Below are 18,707 nucleotides of genomic sequence, written 5' to 3'. Positions count from 1 at the left end.
AGGTATCCAGTTTAGGCTATGTAAGCCTTTTAGCTAGGCGTCCTAGCTGGGGTCATCTTGTAGATTCCTGAGAGTTTCCCTTGTGCCAGGTTTCTACCTGACCCTGAAATGCACCTCCTTTCCAGTTATCTCTTTCAGTTCTCTCTGCTTCCAGCCACCCACAGTCCAATCCCTTTAGCCCTATAGTCTTCAGAAAGACTTCATCCAGAAACTGGTAGAAATAGATGCAAAGACCCACAGCCAAACTGAGTGCGGAATATCAAGAAGAACAAGGGGAGAGAGGATTGTAGGAGCCTGCATGAGACTGTTCAAGGCCCTCTGCTTGTATGTGGCAGTTGTGTAGCTTTTATCTTCCTGTGAGACTCCTAACAGTGGGAGGAGGGGCTGTCTGTGACTCCTTTACTCGTTTTTGGGACCCTATTCCTCATACTGGGTCGCCTTGCCCTGACTTAATGTGAGGGAAGGGGCTTAGTCTCACTGCCACTTGTTATGCCATGTTTTGTTGATATCCATGGGAGACCTGCCCTTTTCTAAATAGAAACAGAGGAATGGAATGGGAGGAGGAGGCAGCGGGGAGTGGGGGTAGAACTGGGAGGAGAGGGGGAGGGAAAACTGTGGTCAGGCTATAAAATTAGTTAGTTCAAATTAAAATATCAATTAAAAAGGAATCCTACAGACCAATATCTCTGGTAAACATAGATTCAAAATGTTCAATAAAATATTTACAAACAGAATAAACACATATATTTAAAAATTATATAACTTGACCAAACTGGCTTTATCTCCGAAATGCAGGCATGGTTCAACATATGAAAGTTAATACATGGAATAAACCACATTAATAAATTTAAAGACAAAAATAAATCACATGATTATGTCAGTATATTTATCAAAAGCCTTCATCAAAATCCAACATGCCTTCATGATAAAAAGTCCTAGAGAATATATAACTAGAAGGAACACACCTCAACATCATAAACATTGTATATGAGAAACACACATATCATCATGAATAAAGAAAAACTTGAAGCAATCCCACTGAAATTAGTAATGACACAGGGCTGTCCACTATCCCTACTCACTTTCAACATTGTATTCAAAGTGTTATCTGGAGCAAGAAGGTAAAAGAATGAAATTATAGGGCCACAAATAGGAAAAGAGGAACTCAAACTGTCCCTATTTGCAGGTGACATGAGACAATACATTATAGCTCCTAAAAATTATATGAGAAAACATCTTGAAACCATGAACAAATTCAGCAATGTGGCAGGATACAGAATTAACTTGCACAAATCAGTATCTTTTCTATGTATCAACAATTAGCACACAAAGAAACAAGTTGTGGACACACTCTCATTCTTAATAGCATAAAGAAAAATAAACCTAGCCAAGCCCTCTACAATAAAAACTTTAAAGCCCTGAAAAAAGATAGAGAAAGATGCTAGAAATTGGAAAGGTATCCCATGCACATGGCCTGGCAGTTACTGTTGTGAAAACGACCATTTTACCACAAGCTATTCAGAGATTCAGTATGGTCCCGATCAAAGACACCCCATCTTATTCTTCACAGAAATAAAAGCAAACACTATCTTAAAATTTATATGGAACAACAAAGACCCCAGATAACTCAAACAAACCTGAGCAAAATGAATGATGCTGGGATTACCATTTTAGATTTTAAGATATATTACAATTCCATAGTAATGAATCCAATATGCTGCAGGTACAAAAACAGATATGTAGGCCAATGTAACAAAATTAAAGACTTAAACATTAGTACACATAACTTTGGTCATTTTATATGTGACAAAGATGCCAAAAAAACACACTGGAGAAAACAAAGCATTGCTAGAAGAATGAAATTACAACCATATCTAGCACTTTGCTCCAGATGGATCAAAGACATAAGCATGAGCCCTTGAACACTGAAAATGCTAGCACCCTGCAGGACACAGGTGTGGGACAGGACACAGATAGCGCCTCGCAGGACACAGGTGTGGGAAAGGACACAGATAGTGCCCTGCAGGACACAGGTGTGGGATAGGACATGAATAGCATCCTGCAGGACACAGGTGTGGGGAAGGACATGGATAGCATCCTGCAGGACACAGGTGTGGGATAGGACATGGATAGTGCCCCACAGGACACAGGTGTGGGATAGGACACGGATAGCACCCTGCAGGACACAGGTGTGGGGAAGGACATGGATAGCGCCCTGCAGGACACAGGTGTGGGGAAGGACTTACAGCCAGGATTCCATTTGCCCAGAAACTAAGGCCACAATTGACAAGAAGAACTTTCCTAAAACTTCCTCACAGAAGCAACTGAGTAAAGGGGAAGCTCAGAGAGTGTGGAAGAATCTTTGCCAACCATACGTCTGACAGAGGATTAATGTCCAGAATACATAAAGAACAGTCAACAAACAACATATTCCAAAAAAATGGGCCTGGAGCCTAAACAGAAATTTCTCAGAAGAAGAAAATGTAACTAAAATCCACCTCAAAACATATTCATTTTCCTTAACCATTAGGGAAATGCAAATCAAATCAACTTTGAGATTTCATCTAACCCCACTCCGAATAGCACAGACCAACAAAACAGCTTACAACAAATGTTGGAATGAGTGTGGGAAAAGGGAAGCCTCGTCCACTGTTAGTGGGATTGCACACTGGTCCAGCCACTTGGGAAATCAACGTGGAGAATTCTCAAGGCCTAAACACTAAAGCTACCACGCGATCCAGCTCTAGCGCTCCTGGGCGTGTACCCAAAGGCTTCAGCGTCATACTCACAGACACGTGCTCACCCATGCCCACTGCTGCTCTATTCACAACAGCTAGGAAACGGAAACAAGCGAACAGATAAGGAAGATGTCATACATATACACTACGGAATACTATTCGGCCATGTAGAAAAATGAAACATGTACTTTGCAGGTAAATGGATAGAACTAGAAAAGATCATACTGAGTGAAGAAATCCTGACCCATAAAGACAAATGCCATATGTTCCTTCATTGGAGGTGCCTAGCTCCAAATCTTCAGATGTGAGCACACACTCCAGAAATAATTGCAGAAAATAGGAAGTTAAAAAAATACTGTGGGTTGGGGTAGGAGGAAAAGTAGGGAGGTCAGTAGTGATCTAATCAGGGAAATGGGAAGACGTAGGAGATGGAGTTAGGGAAGGCGAAACAGTAGATACAGAAGAAGGACAGAGGAGCCTAAAATAACAGAAAGGATGCTTGAAAAGTTATAAGGAATCATACTATTAACTATTGACTAAAAAACCCCATAATACAGGTAAGTTTTTTTATAAATATGCATACATAGTTTAAATGAAACTCTCTTATATATGATGATGTTTACATTAATTGCGTCTTATAGAAACAGATAACACCATACAAGAAGAGGCTCTCTTAGACTCCTCCCCCTTTATACCATAGGAAAAAGTGAGTAAAAGTAAGACTATTCCATCTCCTCAAGGAGTCCTTGATTAAGATGTTCATAAAGATGGTCCTACTTGCTGTGGGAGTCAACCTGATGTATAAGACCAATCAAGAACCAGGTATGTAGACTCAGGTGAACATCTCTGGTAAGGCAAGTGGGGTGCTGTGTAAGATTAACTGTTCTTTAATTTAAGACAACCCCTTTTAACTTTAAATATAGATTGCTTAGTCATCAGACATCCCCATGAGAAGCAAATATATATTAGAGATTTCACTTACAGAAGATTCTTAGAGGGAAGGGAAGGGCACCACTCGGGGCAGGAAAATCAGACGGAAGCAGACACAGCACAGCTGTTTTCCTCCACAGCCCCAAGCTGCTCTCAGGAAGCAAGATCGTAGGGTCCCAGATGGACGGAGGTCCCTTGATGAAGGCTGACAGCATTCTGGGTATGAGGTGTACTCTCTGCCGCCCAGGGAGGGCACCAAGCCTCAAATCCTCTTTGACCACCATCAAACCCTCTGCTCTCGACCCAGAAGTGACTGTGATCTTAGCTTACTCCAGCATCAGACCCACGATGCCGTCTTAAAATGTTCACGTTCAGATTCCGTGGAAGAAGTAGGAATGGAGCAGAGGACTCTGAAAAACACCTTCTTAAAGAAGCCTGCCTCAAAAGCACAGGCCCTGAGGCTACCACGGACTGTAGGTAACATTGGCAAAGTGTGTTTCCACATGAATTCAATTGTTAATCTGTTGGCATTAAGAGAACATTTATGTGGGTGTGGTATAAGTCTCAGCTCTGGAGACGCTGAGGCAGGAGAATGGCAGGGAGTTTGTGGCTCCTCTGGGCTACCTAGTGAGTTCTAGGATAGTCTAGTCAATGTAACAGAGTAAGTCCTTTTCTCAGAGAGAGATGGAAGGAGGGATATTTTAAATTATTCAAGTGGGCTCAAAATAGTTCCAAGGTTCTTAGAAGGGAAAGAGAAGACTCATTCAGAGCCAGGAAGGTGCCTAAGGCAGGATAGTGGAAACAAGGGAGCTATAGGTGAGGGAGACAGAGAAGGGAGTTCTTCCATGGAAGCTGGAAAGAAGCAAGGAAGATTCCATGCCTAGAGACACCAGAAAAGAAAGTGTCCCTGCTGCCATCATCCAGCAGTCCCAACTACTTATCAGCCAGCAGCATCCTGCTGTGACCTAGCTCAGCCACTTGTACTTTCCTGGGTACAGAAAGGACATCATGTCCTTTTATGCTGCACTACAAAACTGGGACCTATTTGCTATTCAGTAATACATACTAAATACACTAACCAAAAAGGAGAAAGACATTTTAAAAAATACTTCAAAAATAATGACTGTTGCTGGGGAGATGGCTCAGTAGGTGAAGTATTTGCCACGCAAGCATCAGGATCTGAATGGTGACGAGACAGAGACAGCAGATCTCTGGAGATTCCTGGTCAGTCATCCCAGCATAGTAGGAAAGCCCCACCCCAGAGCTAGAGAGAGATACTGTCTCCAAAAACGAGGAGGACTGTTATTGATGAATGACGCTTGGGTTTGATGGGGACACACCCCCCCACATATGCACATATGGATACCTGCATACATGAACACACTCTCACATATGCACATATGGATACCTGCATACATGAACACACTCTCACATATGCACATATGGATACCTGCATACATGAACACACTCTCACATGTGGTACACATACACGCAGACACGAACTAATGACTTGAAGTAGTGGACTGACGGTTTGGGAGGCTGCCTCAAAATAACTGAACACACCCACTGCCAATCGAGGGTTGGAAATGGAGGTGACAGAAGCTGGTGATATGTGCAGTACATAATCAGAAGTGATTAAAGATTTCCTCTTTAATGAGGAAATAAACCTGTCCATTGTGATCCAAGCCCCCCAAAGCCTGTGTGCTGCTCTGAGACTGGCATCTAAACATCACATCTTCTGACTTCTACATGGATGCCATGGTACACATGTGTGTGGACACACACACCGACACAGAGAGATAAAATAAAATATAAATATGAATGGAAATATAAATAAATATACATGTGTGATAAAGATATATGTATATATGTATTCATATTTGGCTGTTAGAGTCACTGGAATGGAACTGAGACTACGTCCGCCAGCCCTCTGGCCTCTGCTCACCAGCCTCTTCCAGCATAGCATATGATGCTGGTACAGACGGATCCAGAGCATCCTTCCTACAGGCCATTAGCCAAATCAAAAACGCAAGTCTCTGCGTGTTCATCATGCATGATTGAAATGTCATCTACCAGTGGACGCTCTCATTACTTACAAAAAACAATCCATCCCACCGCTGGCATTCTGAGTCAGGGCACTGAAACTCAACATGGGTCATCAGAAAAGTAAGCTGAGGCCTATAATTAAATGTAAATATTCACCTGCAAACAACTGCAATCTATGATATTATTGTTGCTTTTGTTCTAGCATTGCACTATAATTTCAGCAAATTTCTAAGCTAGTGAACTGTAAGACATGGAGAGATTCTGTTTCAAATGAAGGTCACATACCTTTATTGATAGAGTCCTGCACGGCCCCCCTTTCAAACAGTGTGTGTTAGTTGTTTTTCTATTGCTTTGATTAGATATATGACCAAAAGTGACTTAGGGAGGAGTTGATTTTGTCTTGGTTTCCATCACTGCAGGGAGTTTGTGTGGGAGAGGTGGCAGCAAGCAGGAGACACTGTGTCAGGATCAGGAAGCTGAGAACTTACCCCTCAGCCACAAGCACAACGAGAGCAAACTGGAAACGGGGCTGGGCAAGGAACTCCCAAAAACCTCTCTCCAGTGATACACTTCCAGTAAGGCCTCATCTCCTAAACCTCTGCAAATAGCCCCAGCATCAAATTCCCTAGTTCAAAATGCCCGATTCTGTGGGGGGACATTTCAAACCACTGCACCACGTCACCAAGACCCTTCAGGGTCAATATCATCCCTAGCCATGTGGGCGTTACAGGGAGTTAAAACAGGGGCAGCCTTTGGTGCTAACTGAATCACTGGAAAATAATATGAAAGCCATTATCCTTGGGCAGGTGAATACTTGACAAATCTCCTCTTCTCTTCCCTCTCCCTTTGTGTCTCCCTGTCCATCTCATGACACCAGGGACTGAACCCAGGGCCTTGAAATCCACTCGAGTGCTCTACTTCTGAGCTTCATTCACAGTCTTCTCTCTGTGTCTCTCTGTCTCTGCTCTTTATCTATCTCTATCTCTGAATCTCTCTATATAAAAATATATAAATATATACTATTTATATTTAGCACTGAGATACCTATGTTGGCCTTGAATTCCCTCTGTAAGCAAACAGACCTTGAACTTGGGACCTCCTGTCTTAGCCTCCCAAGCAGCTGGAATTACAGGCCTATGCCACCAGGTATTATTTTTTTATTATTATTATCTACTAGATTCTAGACTGGTCTGTAATGTCCTATGTAGCTGAGAATGGGTGATCTTGATCTTGAACTTCTGATCCTCTTGCCTCTACCTCCCAAAGGCTGAGATTGCAGGCAGGTCCCCACCATGCCTGGATTATGCAGTGCTGGGGATCCGAGCCAAGGTTCTGTGCATGTTAGGCAATCACTCTACCGAGCCACATCCCCAGCTGAGAATCCCATTCTGAAAGGAGAGGAGCTGCAAGCTTCTCATCCTGATACAGACACTCATCTCTCTGGATGTGATTTGAAGAAGCCCCTGAAGTTCATCATGTCTCCCTGCCATTTCCCATGTGTCTGTCCCACACAACTAAACCATCCCAAAGCAGAGAAAGAATATGCTTCTACAAGCTCCCAAGAAGGAAACTGCTACACTGGTCCATGGATTTTCCTCCCAACATTACTGCTGTCTCTTTTATTTCTTTTATTTTTCATTTTGATGATTTGGGGGGATACTTGAAATCAAACCTTGTACATGTGAAGCAAGCCCTCTACCACGGAGATACTTCTGGCTGCCTGCCTTCTAAGGACCAGAAATAGTGTAAGAGATTAAGACTAGTTCAAGGGAGGTGTCTTCATGTGCATCAGTCAAGTTGCCAATGGTTAAATGAACATTCTCCTATGCCCTCTTCAAATCAAAGAAAACCATAACAGCATAGTTAGAGAAGCTTCTCAACATTTTTAAATCTGGTTATCTTTTGATGCGTGTGTTAGAGACTGCGGTGTCGGGAGAGTGGCGCATTGCAGAAGCCCGAGGAGGATGCCAGCCCTATTCTGTCCACTCGTTGCTTGAGGACCTTAGACCGGGTGTCTCACTGAGCCAGAAGCTAGACTGGCGGCCAGTACACTCTAGAGATCTGTCTCTGCCCACTACAGCCCTGATTAATAGTTACTTCCAGTTTTAGTGTGGGTGCTGGGGACTCCAACTCAGGTCCTTTGGTTTGCACAGCAAGGCCTATTACCTAGTGAGCCTTCACCCCAGTCCGTGATGCAGAACTTCTGAAAATTGTCGTTTTGATTGTATACCTCTATGGTGTCCAGGGTGATAGATCAATGTATTGATATCTTGACATTCATCGATCAGGGTTGTGAACACTCCCATCCTCTTAGCACTGCTGTGTGCTCAGATCTTCAGCTTGGGCTCCTGTCCCACAGCGGCTGGAGCTGGGTCCCCTACGGTTCTCTGAGGTCCAGTTTCTGCCCTCTTTCAGCTACCTCCGTATGCCTCATGATAACTAGTGTTATAATTCCTGCCATGTCCTCTGCTGAAGGACACTTTTCGCGCATCCCACTCCCTCCAAAGCATTTCTTTAATTTTTCATGACATCTCTTTAATTATTTGTGTGTGAGAGGGCACGTGGGTGGCATGGTATGAGTGCAGAAGCCAGAGGACAGCTTTCCAGAGCTGGTTCTCCCCAGCATGAGTGAGCTTCGCTGATGAAGTCAGGTTACCAGACATGTAGCAAGCATCTACTCACCGAGTCATCTTGCTCCCCCATCTCCTGAAGAGCACTGGACTCGTCCCAGGAGTCTGCCTCACTGAGGTTTATACCAGCTCACCCTAGAGAAAGCGGCAATTGCAGGAGACTGGCAACAAATGCCGGCAAGGAAGTGGGAAAGAAGACCCCTTTTTACTCTTGGTGCACATAAAAACTAGTCCAGCTACAGTGGAAATCACTGTGGAGAGTTCTCAAAAAAAATTAAAAATAGAATTTTCATAAAACCCAGATATTCCACTCCCAGGTAGATACCCAAAGGGCTCTATGTCCTAGCACAGAGATACTTGTTCCTCCATGTTTATTGCTGCTCTAGTCACAATAGCCAGCAAATGGCACAGCCTAGGCGTCCATCAACAGGAAACTGGGTAATAAGAACATAGCTTGTGTGCCCAGTGGAATCTTATGCAGCTATAAAGAGAAATGAAGTTATGAAAATTTCAGGGAAATAGATGAATCTAGAAAGTATTTCTATTAAATGAGGTAACCGTGACCTAGAAAGACAAAACCATATCTCCTCTCTTCCCCTTTCCCTCTCTTCTCTTCTACCCTCCCTATCTTTCTCCATCCCTTCTTTCCTTCTATCCCTCTCTATTTCTCTTGTAACGCATTCTTTGATAATTTTACACAATTTGTATTATATTAATCACCTTCCTCAACTCTTCCCAGATCCATTCCTTCCCTACCCACTCTAATCTGTGACCTGTTTTAAACATATCAGGTCCAATTTGCATAATGCCCACTTATTCTTAGATGTGCAGCCTCTACTAGAGTATAGTTGACGGACCACGGGCCAGACACTTAAGAAAACGGATTTCCCTCTTGCAGTTGCTAGCACCCCCCTCCATGCTGTGATTCCGTCTGACTCAAGCTAATGAAAGTCTTCTGCTGCTTTCACAGCCTCTGCACGTTCCTATGCTCAACTGCTTCCCTGTGTCTGGAAAACACAGTTATCTGTAGTCATCAACTACCTCTGGCTCTTACAATCTTTCCACCCGATCTTCAACAATGATCCCTGGCCTTGCGGGGAGGGGAAGTGATATAGATGCTCCATTTAGGGGTGAGCATTCTGCAGTCTCATTTTCTATACCTTGATCAGTAATAGATCTCTATGTTAGTCCATGCAAACAGAAGTTTCTCTATTGAAGGTTGAGAGATGCACCAATCTATGGGTGTAGTGATAACCATTAGGAGTCGGTTTAATACTGTACTCATTTATCAGGGCAATAGTGGGCGGTTTCCCCCTAGGGCCTATGACTTGTTCTCGACCAAGCCACAGGTTCTCGACCCTAATGGTGCCAGGTAGAGGTACCATCTTTTGGAGTGAGCCTTGAATCCAATCAGAAAGTGGTTTGTTTCTCTTATGGCCTTCACGCTACTGTAGTATCAATGGATGTCTTCCCAGGCTAGTCATTATATTAGCTCATAAAGTTCACATCTGGGTGAGACCAATACCGATTTTCTCCTCTGGTAATGTGCCCAGCACCTTCCAGCACTGTGAAAGCTAGCCATCAGCGATGGGGCTTCCAGTTAGCTTTGTCCATGCAGTATGATTCAAGCCTGTGATGTTTTCAGCACGAGGGGCTAACCATCATGCTCTGGAGGGAAACCAAACCTAATCACAATGGCCCCTGGTCACTCGAGCCCTGCAGCTGTTTTCCAGGACCCGTCACTTCTTCTGGACCCCTCGCTCCCTTTGGGACCTGTGTGTATCATGTATGCCAGGTATGTAAACAATTACAGAAAAAGAGGCCAGGGTGTACATGGGAAGGGATGGGGGAAGAAAAAGATAGGGGGAAATAATAGTATGATAAGCTAATCTCAAATTTTTTCATTTATTTTAGAAAAGAAAGAGATCACAGCAAATTACAAAATTATACAACTGTATCAACACCATTACTATTATGAAATAAAGAAAATTAATTTACTATTTTCACTTTTTCAAAAGTAGGATTTTTTTAAATTTTAAATTAATCTCTTTATTTCAGCAAACCTGAAAGTCTGGCTTAATTTTATAGAAAACATGGCCTTTGGGCCTCAAATTCTTAAGAATAAAGGAGGGGAGAGAGTCATTAGCAACAGGGGAGGGGACACTGTGATGAGAAAAGGTCATGCAAAAAGGCAGCTGATTCTAAACCATGCTCCAGTGCAGACGCATCCCTCAATCACTGTTATTCCACAGAGCATTCATTCCCCACACCTTAGGAAGAGGTACTTATTCCCATCTAACCAAAAGATAATCTCATACATGTTCAAAAAAATGCCTGCTTCCTAGAAATATAGAAACCTCCCTTGTAAGATGCACCAAGTCATACGGATGGTGAAGCATTTGATTTCCCAAAGCGGTCCCAACTAGTTGATAGTGGATATGCTGGGCGTTTGGAAGAGCATCAGGAAGAAGGAACTCGTTGTTAACGTCTACCATGGAAAGGGACGGTACAGCTTGTGAGCTATTTGGATGCCCAGTGTATCTGAACACCAAAGCAACATGCAAAGCAGCAAACCTCCATCCTTCCTAAGCTGAGCTCTCATGGAGAATTTGATTTTTAAAAGTCTGTTTTTACCAGACAATTTGTCAACTGAGCTTTCAAAGACAAAGTCCAGTTGGGGGTGGGGTGCTACTGGGACAAAGCAGAGCATAAGCAAATGTGGCTCTCAGAGCATACAAGGGCCTCTGGTTGGGTGTCTGGCAAGGCCTGGCCATCTGTTCAACCCTGGAGCAGGGATCCTGTGAGTGTCTCTCATTTGGGACAGACGAATAGAGGGCTCCCTAACATCAGCTACCTCACGTCTCTTCGGATAACTGTCTTTGCTATCTGTGTGTGTGCTCAGGGCACACTGCTCTGTGTGAGACAGCTGTCTACAACCAGAACAGCTCCTCCCCAGGCGCCTCAGAGGAAAACACCTGTAGGCATCTGTGGTTATCTCAGTAGAGGAAGGGAGGGCTACTGTCACCTACTGCATAGAAGCTGAGGACACTGTTTGATATCCTATGGGTGTATTAGCTCACCTTCCCAGCACACATGGATCTGCCCAAGTCAATCCATGCAAGCACATGAAGGTCAAAGGTCTCAGGATCTGCTGCTAAACCACCTCACAACAGGAAGCAGGCCCACGGACTCCCAATGGGATGGTTAGTATTGACTACCAACTTGACTAGACTTAGAATCACCAAGGGAACAAGCCTCAGGGCAGGTTGGTGAGCAATTTCTAGGTTAGATTAATTGAGGAGGAGGGAAGATCCACCCTGGATGTGGGCATCAACACACCAGTCTGGGGTCCAGCACTGGTAAAACAGAAGGAAGAGAGGTGAGGATGGGCTTTCATTTCCCCTTGTCTCCTGGCTGTGGTTGCAGCAGGACCTCACACTCACGCCGCCATAACTTTCTACCACAGTGAACTATTCTCCCAAACTCTGAGCCAAATGAACCCTTCCTTCCTTGACTTGCTTTCCTTGGTAATTTTTGTCATAGCAAGAAGTAACTAAGGCATCCAGTATGTACCCTGGCCTGTCTGTCCTATGACCGTCAGCAAAAGCAGGAATTCAGCCCACACCACAGCTGTGAACCAAGGATGTACGTATTATCCTCGGGTATAGGCAGTGCTGCAGAAAGTGATGGCCAAAAGAGCTATTTAAGTCTTAGCAAATCCTTGGACAGGTGGGACATTCGGCACAAAAACAGCAGGGCCAAAACTAAAGCACGTTCCAACAGGGAATGTGCTCCTGGCAGCCACTCATGGGGACTATCATGACCTATCAGAGCTTAGGAACTCTGAATACTCTTCCCTACCTCATGCGAAGGGCTGGCTTCATCACACGTTAAACTCAGCAAAATTGTATGAAGACATATATCCTGGGCTGCCGCAAGTCACGCCTGGAAAACCCTATGGATGGACTCACATCTCTGGGGAAGTGGGAAGGACCAGAAATGGCTCATAGCCCAGCAAGATGAGATAATGGTATGTTTGGAACAAAGAGCAATCAATCAAATTACAGCATAAACATGTAAAATGGAATATGATATGCCCGTTAACAAAATGGAACTGATAAGGAAGGTTCCTAAAGTAAATCCACGGAGTTAACTCATAAAGAGGCAGAATGAAGGGCACTCTGCAGAGTTAGTCTGTGCTATGTATCTTTCTTTCTTTCTTTCTTTCTTCTTTTCTTTTTTCTTTCTTTTTTTTTTTTTGGGTTTGGTTGCTTGGTTGCTTGGTTGCTTGGTTTGGTAAGTACTTACTTTGAAGACTAGGCTGGCCTTGAACTCACAAAGATCCACCTGACTCCTGAATGCTAGGATTAAAGACATGTGTACCACTGCCTATTCTAAATTCAATTTTTTTTGAGACATGGTCTCACTAAGTAGTCCAGGCTGACCTCAAATTCTAGACCAATGGTTATCAACCTGTGCGTCATGGCCCCTTTGGAACTGCCTATCAGACAGATGTTTACATTATGATTCATAACAGCATCAAAATGAGAGTCATGAAGTAGCAATGAAATCATCTATGGATGAGGATCACCACAGCATGAGGAACTGTGTTGAAGGGTCACAGCATGAGGAACTGTGTTAAAGGGTCACAGCATGAGGAACTGTGTTAAAGGGTCACAGCATGAGGATGGCTGAGAACCACTGTCCTAGACCTTCCTGCCTCAGCCTCTTCCATGCTGGGATCATAAGCAGGCACCACCTGTGTCCTTTGGGGTAACTTTCTATAAGCGTAGGTCCATGAACACTGTATCTGTGAGATGACCCTTGAGAAGCCTCAGTATTGTCTCTGATGAGTGAAGACAAGGACAAGGGAGGGATGTTGTCCTTTCTTCTTTCTTTCAGTGTTTGTGGGCTAGTCCACTTTAATCTCAACTATTAGATAAACAAAGCAACGCTCTCAAGCACCTCCCAGCACACCGCTCCCTCACTTGCACACTTGACATTGGCCCATGCCGTCAAGTCACCCCTGATTAAAGTCAATCAAGCTTGACCTTTGATGAAGTCTGCCCTTCCTAGTGCCTCAGACACTGAAGCTGAGCAGTGCCCAGGCAGAGGCCAACTGAGGCATGTGTCTTACTCTACTCCCAGGAAGAAAGATGGCAAGGGGTCTGCCCAGAGCTCAGGACACTCCCCAAGGCTCCACCTACCCTCCTCCTCCGCTTTGCCTCTCTGCGGTCAAATGCCTGAGCTGGATCCGGGACCATTATTTAGCTTCTAAACAAAGGCTAAGGCAGAATAGAGCAGAAAGGAAGGAACAACATAAGGAGGAAAGAGAAAGCACAGGAGGAAAAGAAAGAAACTTAACCTGAGCTTTCAAATGTGAGGCCAAGAAAAAGTGAGATGGAATCCGGTGACCTCCTAAGATAATTCAAAGGCTTTGCCTGATGCAGTGTGCTCTTCCGGCCCTCCCTCCAATCTGGAACATGCTGTCTTAAAGCCTCTTCATTTACAGCTGAAGGGGGGAATACAGTAGCATCCTTTGGCTACTGAACATGATGAATATTGCTTTATAAAAGTTAAGAGGGGGAAAAGCTGAGATGGCAAAGCCATACTGACACCTGCTGGCACTCCCTAAAGTTCTCTTTAGAGGAGGGTGGACCTCCTTGTCCTGCTGTTTCTTGACACACTGAGGCCTGTGTGTGGCCAGCTGGATTAGTAGTCCTCAGCTTGTGCTTGATGGACAAAGGAGGAAAGCACAAGAGCCTCTGAATCCCTGTAGTCAGTCTCTCCTTCCCTCTAACCTCATAGGCCCTTGCTATGCAGATAATGAGTTAAGTCTTGCTAAATACAAGGGCAAATTCTATCCTGGGGGCCATCTTCTGAGGCCAATACTTCTTTCTTTCTTTCTTTCTTTCTTCCTTCCTTCCTTCCTTCCTTTCTCTCTTTCTTTCTTCCTTTCTCTCTTTCTTCCTTTCTCTCTTTCTTTCTTGTTTGTAGTGCTGGAGATTGAACCCAGGACCTCCTATATGCTAGGTAAGAGCTCTTCCTCTGAGCTACATGCCCAACCATTTTTACTTATTGTTTTGAGACAGTTCATGAAATAGCCCAGGCTGGCCTTGAACTTGTGCTCCTCCTGCCTTAGCCTCCTGAGTGCTGGAGTGACAAAACTGTGATGCCAGGCTTGACCACTGGCTTCTTTTTACCAGAAATTCATGTCTGGACACAGGCGACAGCCCCATCTCTGAGGAAGTCAAGAAAACTACATGCTTTTGTTATCAGGGTCAGCAAGAGAGGATCTGGGGGCCCAGGCCACTGGACAACTGAAGATGTGGGCAAAGAGTGGGAGCTTAAACTTTCCTGTTATGAAGGGCAGATCAGGCACTCTGGTGGTCATGGGCCTCGAAAACAGAGGTCAAAATAAGGCAACCCCACAACATCTCCTGGAGTTCTGTAAATTTCAATGGGACGTGAGACCAAATAAAGGCAGTGAAATGGCGACCGGAGGGGGAGAATATGGTCTGGCTTCCTCACCAAGCACTGAAGAGAGATGAAGATACGCTTCTAAAGCCTGATCCCTTTGCCTCAGGAGGGAAGGTGTCCCCAAAAACTCAGAGGGATACAAGGGAAATGATTCAGTATGGATGCAGGGGGCTACCCAGACCTGCACTGGAGACATACCAAAGGGGAAGACTTGGCCACATCAGTCTCTGCTCCAGAGACTGCCATGGCCTTCAGTCACCCAGCATGACACTGTCCCTTGTTCCTTTTCCTCAAATAAAACATAAGTGTGTGTATATGTGTGTGGACATGTGCACAAATATGTATCACGTGTGCATGTATATCTGAACATACACATGCAGCCATAGACACAAGCATGAATGTACACTTATGTGCTATGCATCTTATGAATGTGTACGCATGTAATCTTTATGTGTGAGGTATCTATGTATGCTGGTACATACATATTCCCACATGTGTGTGCATATATCATCTTCCAAAAAGTACCTCCAGTCTTTTGTACAGTAGTCAGGAGTTGCATGTGAAGACCTAGAGGCATAAGTTCCCAGGCATCCTGGCCCCAACTCCTTCCCTCATCTGCTAGCAATGCCCAGGCTAGCCTGCTGCCCTTCTCCCCCTCTGTTCTGGGCACAGCTCGGCCCTTCTTCTTGTCTTGGCCTGAGTCTCAATGTGTCCAGGCAGGTCTCCCTCAAGTCCCTGCTCCGACCTTCCTTCCTCTGGTGATTGACCTTCCTCTTTTATGAAAAACATGCTTTATCTTGAATCCATCACAGCTCTTATCCCCATGGGCACCAATGCACCTGTCCCTTTTCACACGGCTTCCACAGGCCTCTTCTGCTGTACTGTGGGCTTCATGGGGGCAGAGACTACGTGGAGCCCAGGCGTCATCCTCCCCCAATACAGCACCTGCCCAGAGCATGGGTTCAAAATATTCACCGAACCCTGGGGAAAAGGCAAAAAAATGGTGCACACCCCCAAATACCCACATGGTCTAACAATGCTCCAGGTGAAAAAATAAGATCAACGAGGAAGCCTCCCTTCTCTCCAGAGACTCAACATTATATCCCTGCCCTCTTGTTGAAGTCTAAAACGTCCAACACTGGCCTGCACCCTGTGCTTGGCTTCCCGGTGTGCTGGGCGGCGCTAGATCAAGCCTCCTGACTCCACCCATTCTCAGACCTTGGTGGTGTTTGTTCATTCAGTATTGAACATTCTCAGTTTAGAAACTTACCAAGATTTTTTGGTATGCTATGCATGTAGTTTGTATGTATTCCTGTGTGTGTGCAGCTGTGTGAATGTGGAGGTCAGAGACTGATGGTGGGTGCCCCCTAATGCGTCTCCACCTTACTTTTGAGATAGGGTCTGTCACTAAACCAGGAGCTTGGTAATTAGGCTAAACCTGCTGGTTAATGCACCCTAGGCATCCTCCTGCTTCTGCCTCCCCGTTGTTGGGGCCAGGTTTTGTTTTTGTGGATGCTGTGTATTTGAACTTGGGTCCTTGACTGAACCATCTCCCCACCTTACAGAGATTTTTTTTTTTAAAAAAAAGGAAATACAGTAAAATGAATTTCAATAAAGCGTGAGAACTAAACTAAAATAAGGGAAAGGAGGTCAAATGGAGCTGGCATTGAGATGAACACATAAAACTTGTGCCACTAGACCCTATGCAATGTGGAGACGGGACTGTAGTTTAGCAGGAGCTTCCTGGCAGGCTTTGTGAAAAGAGAACACGGTAGCTCTTACATTCAGAGTATCTGATACAAACACTATCAAGAATTTTATTTAAAAAAAATCTTCCTGCTCTTGAGAGCAGGGCTCAGGCAACAATGGCCTCAGAAGTATCGCCGCAGTACAGAAGAGCAGGAAGCACGCATCCCTAGGAACCTAACTCTCCCTCGAGTCCTGATTTCTCTCCAATAACATTCTGTCTTAGCTTCCTCTGTGTGTGACATTTGGCTCTAGCACTTCCCACAGGTGACTGAATGACCTGGGCTCTGACCATGGACATATGTGATATCTACCTTTGAAACCTTTAGGGTGACATGCCTTTCTTCCATAGTCCTCATAATGACTAACAACTTTACCATGCGAAGCACATGTTTCTCATTATTCTCCCAGAGGCGAATACAAGTTCACACAGACTTACATGCTTCAGATGGGAAATGAAGGGTGGTCACTTCCTCAAATGACCACAGATATGCTAACTGCCCCCGGAGTGCCACAAAAGAGAGACATGGACCAGGAGCCAATCTAGCAGCTGCCTGGCCTCCCTCACTGTCTGGGAACACTCTGAGGGCATCTGCTTTTGGAGTGGTAGGCAAATTCATCCATCTATAAAAGAAAGCAAAAGGAAGGCTCAGAGAGTTACTGTAACTTTCACAAGGTCACACAGCTGCGGAGTGGCAGAATCTGCACTCTCTGTTGGGTCTGCTTGGCTCCAAAGCCTTTATCCTCCCCCATCTCTGTTCCTAGTCACTCTTTCTGCTCTCTTGAAGCTTTTCCAAGTCCAAAATAACTCCATTAGCCCAGGTCAATGTGCCAACACCTTTGAAAGCAAGGGCTTTGGTCTTCCACTCCAATCTGCCTAGTGTCCCTGAACTTCTGTAGAAGCCCAAACCCTCCGGCAGAGCCTCATGGTTTGGGGTTTGGTTTCCTGAGAGTCTCACCATGTGATTCAGGCTAGCATGGAACTCACTGTGTAGCCCAGGCCAGTCTGGCCTCGGGCTCAGTCCTCCACTGCCCTCCTGTCTCAGCTGCCTGAGCTCTGGGATTACAGCTGTGCTCCGCCAGGCAGACCTCACTGGGCACAAGTTCTCCACAAGAGATGCCAAGGATGTCATGGAATCAGCACGGCCTGTGCACCGTGTTTACCATCCCTCCGGGAAGGGCTGTGAGCCCCTTTCCCTTGGTGGTCAGCCTTCGCACCCACAGCAGCCTGAGCCAGGCCCAGTTCCTGATGACCTCAAAGTGTAAAGGCATGGTTGCAAAAGCCAAGCATGCCTCGGAGCCTCTGAAATACCCTAGAACTCAGGCAAAAGCCCTGGAATCATGAAGGGGACTGCCCAGAGCAGAACAGCCTCCCACCCAGTTCTGCCAGGGCTGGCACTGCTGAGTCAGCTCCTTCCACACCCTGCTGTAACGTTTTCATAACGAGTCTAATAAACGAGCATTTCTCTCTGCTGATCAATCAGAGCCATGCATATGGCTGCTGTCAGCATCCTCAGCAGGCAGAGCTCCTTGGTGAGATCCAGGCTGTCGGCTCCTTCCTTGGGCATCTGCAGTAATGCTGGGCTCTTCTCCTTCACCCTCAATCCATCAACACCGTTACAAGCAAGAAGAATGTAAGCATCGGGTCTGGACCTGAGATGCTGTGGAGAGAAGCAGTCAGATTCCCGTAGGAACTTCAACCTTCAGAAGCCCATCCTGACCAAAGGAGGGGTAAGGAACTAGGGGAAGCACCATGGTTCTGGGCTGTGAACCACTGCCCTGCCCAGTCTCCTCCCTCAAGGAGAGCAGCTCTTGAAGGGTTGAATCATTAAGAATATTGCCATGAGTTTGAGTGTAGCTTATGCTACCTAGCAAGATCCTGTTTCAAAAGGAAAAAAAGAAAAAAGATTTGTAATAAATAAATAAATTAAAAAAAAAAAGACAGAACTGTACCACATGGGCAAAGCTGACCTCAAATTTGCAGCACCCTGTCTCAGTCTCCTGAGAACTGGGATTACAGACATGTGGTAGCATGACCAGCTCTAGATACCTATCACCAGCCACCTTGTAAACTTCCAACATCTTTATCTACAGTTACGTCACACTTCCTGGAACACACAAAAATTCAATAAATGTC

General features: G+C 45.1%; 1 protein-coding gene across 17 annotated transcripts in view; it reads right to left on the bottom strand.

The window, feature by feature from the left end:
• Nucleotides 1-18,707, bottom strand: part of Rbfox1 (RNA binding fox-1 homolog 1) — a 2,144,901-nt gene that overhangs the window by 1,504,360 nt on the left and 621,834 nt on the right. The window lies entirely within an intron of this gene.

This window comes from Microtus oregoni, unplaced genomic scaffold (assembly GCF_018167655.1).
Source record: "Microtus oregoni isolate MIOR12 unplaced genomic scaffold, Mior012 000027F_ref0000203, whole genome shotgun sequence".
NCBI lineage: Eukaryota > Metazoa > Chordata > Mammalia > Rodentia > Cricetidae > Microtus > Microtus oregoni.
Note: the sequence above shows the minus strand (reverse complement) of the source record. Positions and strands in the feature narration are given on the sequence as shown.